Here is a 6,000-nt window from a genome sequence, read left to right on the forward strand (position 1 = left end):
GGCCAGGCTCCTAAAGGACCAGACCAAGGGAAGGTTACTGCACATTCCCCCTTGAAGGCTGGGGCGGGGGGTCTATGAACTCGGTGCTGATCCGTTCCTATCCCCTGCTCGCCAGCACGGCGGTTTCCCACCCCCAGCCCTCGCAGAGGAAGAAAGCAGGGTTTGGGGATGGGGGAAGGACATTTCAAAGTCACCCAGAACTTCTAGCCATAACTAAACCTTTCCTCCACCCGACCCTTGCTTCTCCCCAGCAATGAGCTGCACCGTCTCTCCTAGTAATAAAAGTGGATTCTCTAGACAGCTGTCACCCCACCCCCTCCTCTCTGTCTGCCCCAGCTCAGAAATAAACCCCACGTCCTTTTAGGAGACACATTCTCCGTTTTCATGAGGCCAGGTGTTGCCAGGGAAGCGGGGAAGCCCTCCAGCAATCAGACAATGCTCCAAGGCAGGAGGGATCCCCCAGACACAAGACATCGCCCCCCCCCCCCCACACACACACACCACCTGAAACAGCGCTCATTGCACACGTAGACAACGTTGGTCCTTGCAAACAACCAACCGAAGTGCAAACCTGCTATACACAAAGTGCCCTCTCCCCCCCCCCCAGTCCCTACTCAGGGAGATCGCAGAGACTCTGCCGATAAATGTACACAAAGGGATCGATCGCCGGGACAAAACGCTACGAGTCTTGGTTTGTGGAAGTTTTTATCCTGCGATACCTCCACCTCCACCGGCCGGCGTGCGCAAGGCGGGTGGAAGGAGAGACCTAGGTCAGGTCTCATCTCCCTATACGGACCGGGGAGCCCTCCATGCCGGCTTCCAAGATATCACGCGAGAAAAGCCACGTGGGTTGTCACCTTGGCCGGGGGGGGGGGAGGGACAAATCTCCCAACACCTCCCCGGCCACGTTCACAACTTTCCAGCATTCTCCCGTTCACAACTTGGGTCCCTCTGGCCTGAGGCCATAGGCCGGCACCACTCCCTGCTCTCCGCAAAGGCCGCCGAACCTTGAACTCAGGACTCGCCTTTCGAAGGACAAAACCAATCCGTTCCCCGCAAGAACGGGCTCGCTACAAAAGCGCCTTCACACTAGATTTCTCCCCCTTCCTACCACATTTGCACACACGCCCGACAACGCCTCGGTATCAAATATAACACCAGTCTCATCGGCTGGGTTTGTGTTTTTTGAACGCAAGGATTATTCCATGGATCTTTTCCTCCAGACAAAGCAGGCTTTGTGTGAGGACGCTCCATAATGATGATGATGATCTGGGGCGAGGGGAGAATATTTCCACCACATGGCTCTGTGGATGAAGTGATGGGTAAAGGACAGGGTGAAAGGAACCTACATCATCCCCCCCCTCCAAAAAAAAAAGCCCTCCAGAAAGAGTTCCATAGACAAAGGGAAAGTAACTCTTCAATGGGGAGGGGGAAATATGAATAACCCCCCCCCTTGAATTCTGGAGGGGAATCTCTAGATACAGGGGCTCGTTCTCTGTGCATGCAGGAGGGGGTCGGTAGGGAGTCTTCGTTTTATTTATTTATTTATCCTGTCTCAAAGTCAGAGCAACGGCCCCCTTGAATGAAGAAGGGCGGCATGGAAACGGGGGGGGGGGGGGAACGAGCCACCTTCGTGGTCTCATTTTGATATTCTATCGCAAACCATCTATTATTCAGCAGGCAGCGAGGGGCGATCCGGGCTAATTAGCTGCGCGGTGTCCGCGTACTTATGGAACCAGAAAACTGGACAAGAAAAAAGACCCTGCGGGATCCAAATGGGCTCGTGTTTGTGTTTGTGTTTGGGGGGGGGACGAGTTGCAAAGTGGATTTTAATTGCCCCCGCTCCCGTCTCATTTCTCTTATCTTGTCTGATCCGATGGCTTCATTTGACTTCCATATTGATTCGCAAAACATCGCGACAATTAAACCCAGAGGAAAGATGTGCCCCCCCCTTGCCCCCAGCAACCCTGACTCCCTTCTCACGACTTCACCCCACCCCCTGCCCCCACTTCCATTTCATTTTTGGAGGGGGGGAGGGGGAAGGGAGACATGATTTTGCTTGTTATTTATTTATTCTAACACGAGCTGAGGAGACTCAGATGACTTCGGGAATGACAGAAAATCAAGGACCCCCCCCCCCCCCGCTCCCCAGACACACCCCCTCTTTTCTCTGTCTGTCCCCGCTGGCTTCGGATCCCAGACCCTGGAATCCTCGCAAAGGAACAATACAACCGTTCTCGTAAACTTGGGGGCCTCCCCCCTCAGCCTTCCCCCTTCCCTCCCTCCCACCCCTTTTCCGTCCAAGCGTGGAGAAACCGCGCCATATTGCGCCTGCCACCCACCCGTCTCCAGGATCCGAGTTCCTGAGATCTCCCCGGTGCCATACTTGCCCATGCGCCCTTGCGCGTCTTTTGCGCGCCCCTTGCCCTTTGCGCGCCTATAAAGCGGCGGCTGTAGGAGATCGGGGGGAGGGGGGGCGTAGTCTCGGGGGCTCTTTTGGGGTCGGGCTTGGCAGGGGGCTGTCAAAGCCGAGTCCGTCTCCCCAGACCCCCCCCCCTCCACCTTCTTCTCCCTGGGTGATGTGCCCCACACACACAGCGGGGCAGCCCCGCCCAGCCACCCACCGCTGCCAGCCTCCCTGGGGGGGGGGAAAGGATCCTAAAAGTTAGGCGTGCCAAGTGGAGAGGGAGAAGCAGGCGGCGGCGGGCAGGAGGCAGCAGCCGAGGAAGAAGCCGAGCGAGCGGGCACGGGGAGCAGATCCCCTCCCGGGCTGGGGGGCGAGAGTGCAGAGGTGGGGGGTGGGGGGAGGATGAAGTGCCATGTCGGGGCGGGGGGGAGGGGATCTCAGGCACAGTCTCCCCCCCCCACACCCCACCCCACCCCCTCTCCCCGACCCTGCCAGAAAACCAGCAGCAGCAGCAGCACAAAGAGCGAGATAGGAAGGCAGCAAATAACCCGATCGGCCATCTTGAAAGCAGAGGGAGAGAGAGAGAGAGCGGAAAAAAATAGACAGGGAGGAAGAAAAACCCAAGCCCCGCCAGAGAGGAGATGTCAGCGAGCCCGGGGCAGGGAGATTGCGGCGCGGAGCGGAGACAGGCGTCCTTCGGGGGGGGGGGGGAGAAATCTATCCCCTCCCCCCCAACACCCCACAGGGCAAAAGGGATTTTAGGGGGCGGCGCATCCCTACCTGATCCCGGATCCTTTCTGGGGGGCGAGCAGGGCTGGAAAACAGCGAGCTCCCTCACCCCCCCTCCCCTCTTTTTTCCTGTGTGTGTGTGTGTGTGTGTGTGTGCAGAAGGTGCGGAGCTGGAAGAAATGCGTCTGTGTAGCTGCTGCTGCTGGGATCTGATGGGAGGCAGAGGGGGGGGGGCACAAAATGGCTTTCCCCCCCCTTCCAGATAAGAGCTTGGCCCCGCCCCTTTGCCCCACGTGATCTCATTCCTTTAGGGTGTTTGCAAAGAGGCTGAGGTGCAAGAAGGGGGGAGGGCGGCGGGGGGGGGAGACAAAACCTGCCCACCTCCCTGCACCATCCCCCCCCCCCTCCGACGCATCCTGACCGTAGCCCGGCATCCAGCCCGGCAAACCTCAGCCCAGGGATCCAGCCGCCGCCTCGGAACCGGGCAGCCCCTCGGAGCACCGGGGTGGCTCCAATCGGAACAAAAGCTGCGGCGCTTCCCCTCCGCCGGGCCGGGAGGGAAGCGAGGAGAAGGGGGCTGGCATCGACTGGGCTCCTGCAGAAATCATCAGCCGCCAGAAATCGGGGTGCGGGGGGGGGCGGTTGAAGGGGAAGCAGAATTCCTACCAGCCCCTCTGCCCCCGGGTTTTGCCGCTGATCTCTGGGGGAGGAAAGGGGGTGTGGGGGTAGCAGATGACACACATAATAGCAAGTTAGGTCCTGGTTCGTTCCAGGCTCGAAGCGAACGGTTCGTTCAGGCCAGCAAAAATCTACCCGTGTAGATGTGTTTCTCCCCCACTTTCCCTCCGCTCCGCATCCTCTCCGGAGCAGGCAGGCATGGCTGGGAGCACATCATGCCGTGAAGGAAAGATTTAAAAGGCGCTGAAATGTCCTCGAAGGCAGAGACGCCGGCGTACTGCGAATTCTACCGTTATCCACACACACACACACACACACACAACGCCAGTCTTTATTCTCCTGCCCCAGCCGTGGCGGCGAGCTCGCCTCCAACAATAAACAGGCACCCGGATAAAATAAAATAAAATAAAACAAAATCAAGCGAAAGGAGCCTGCACGAAACGAGCCAGTCGGAGGGATTTTTTTTCCCCCGCCCTGGTGAAAGGATGGCTTTATTCTCTCCCCGAAACGTTTCTATTAAAACCCAAACGCACTCCGTCCCCAGCACAAAGACTGGCTGTCGACAACTTCATGGCATTTCTTTGCAGACTATCTCTGCTGAAGTTCGGGGAGGTCCAGCCTGCGGATACAAATCCCCCGTCCCAGTTAGCACGAGAAGTCAGCTTTCCTTCCCTGGCTTTTAAACCAAAAGATGCGAGACTTTAGGTTTCCTTTCCCTCCACACACACCTTTTCACCAGTGCCCTTCATCACTATATGATGCAGTCACCCCTGTGCTCGGTCACAGATTTCCAAAGATTCATGTTCGCTTCGTTCTGGTCCATCTCCCTGCTGGCGGATTTGCCAAAGACCCCTCACTCCTTTATGTCGCCCTTCGTTTCTTTCATTTTCGCCTTTGCCAAAGGGAGTGTGTGTGTGTGTGTGTGTGTGTGTGTAATCCACAGGGAAGCAGGACGTCGCTATGCCTTGTCAGTTTCATCCCCCCCGTGAGAATTCCACCTGCCTGGCGCGAGGGTGGGTTTCAGCTGAGTCCTGCACCGCGTGTCTTCGTTTGCAGGAGTGCGAAGTGACTGTCAATGCGGAGGTGGTTTAAATGAAGGCGCGAGGCGAAGGGCAGTTTAGACTCGAGCTCCTGGAGCTGCACAGCCTCGCAGAGATGTACACACCTACCCACCGCTTTAAACCTGCAAAAACGGAGTGACTGGCAGAAGACCTGCCCCGTGCAGCCTGTTGTCTTGCTCCGTTTTTATGCGATTCCCAACGTCTGACAAAGAATCGCCGCCACCGTTCACGTGTTCTCGGCTTGCTGGGGTTGTTTGCCGCGCCCCGTCAGTCCCTCTTACGCTGCAGTTAGAGGGGGTGTTTGATTTTCGATCTTATAAGCAGAAGGCTTCGGCGCTTTCTATTCTGCAGCTGTAATCAGCGGAAGTTTGCTGCGAGGAGGCACTAATTGCTGGCGAAGTGTTATTTCTGGGCCTTCTGGTGACTTTATCTTGCCTCTTCAAACCTCAAAAGTTCTTTCTGTTTTCCCTTCTTTTTTCGTTTGAACAGGCAGGTTTTCTTTACATCGACAGCTGTTGCTGAGGCTTCTCCTGACCGACTCTCTCATGCGCTCCAAGGTGCTTTCAGACAGAAGACTTTAAAAAAAGAAATGCAGCCAAAAGAGAAAAAGAAAGAAAAAAAAAGTGGGATGAAGGAGAAATTGATTCGTTCGGGAGTTGTATTTCCAAAGAGGCAATGCAACCACACGCATGAAGTGACTGCAGTCAGCCGGGACCCCTTTTGCCCAAGTGGACACTGTCCAAAAGCAAAACTCCAAAAAATAAAATCTGCCCCCACCCCAAACTCTTCTCCTCCGACTCCTTAAAAAAATAGAGAGAGAGAAATGGACACAACTAAAGTTTAACATTTTAAGAGATGGAACTTTTTTGTTGGCAAAGTTAGGAGTACACGTCCCACTTGACCGTAGGATCTAGCACCAGAAAGGACAATTTATTGCTTTTGTGTGTGTGTGTGTGTCCTTTTCCTGAATATATTCTAAGAGGGAAAGTATTTCAGAATACAAGTCATATTTTTTTAATTAAAGTCACTTCCATGGCAAAGGAATTTTTGTTGTTGTTGGCCAAAACCCACCAGATTAGTAAATTGTTCATGGTTATACATTTGTAGCTAACACTTTAATAAACT

The 6,000-nt window shown here is 55.1% G+C and overlaps 1 protein-coding gene across 1 annotated transcript in view; it reads right to left on the reverse strand.

Moving 5' to 3' along the window:
* The window catches only part of PCGF2 (polycomb group ring finger 2), a 33,095-nt gene extending 29,769 nt beyond the window's left edge, over positions 1-3,326 (reverse strand). Inside the window, exon 1 of the mRNA XM_067541192.1 lies at positions 3,188-3,326. The gene's annotated coding sequence lies outside the window, so the exon portion shown is untranslated. The remainder of the gene's footprint in view (positions 1-3,187) is intronic.
* Between the last annotated feature and the right edge of the window lie 2,674 nt (positions 3,327-6,000).

The sequence above is a fragment of the Emydura macquarii genome, unplaced genomic scaffold, assembly GCF_026122565.2.
Source record: "Emydura macquarii macquarii isolate MOO-44397 ecotype Brisbane River unplaced genomic scaffold, CSIRO-AGI_Emac_v2 contig_629, whole genome shotgun sequence".
Lineage (NCBI taxonomy): Eukaryota > Metazoa > Chordata > Testudines > Chelidae > Emydura > Emydura macquarii.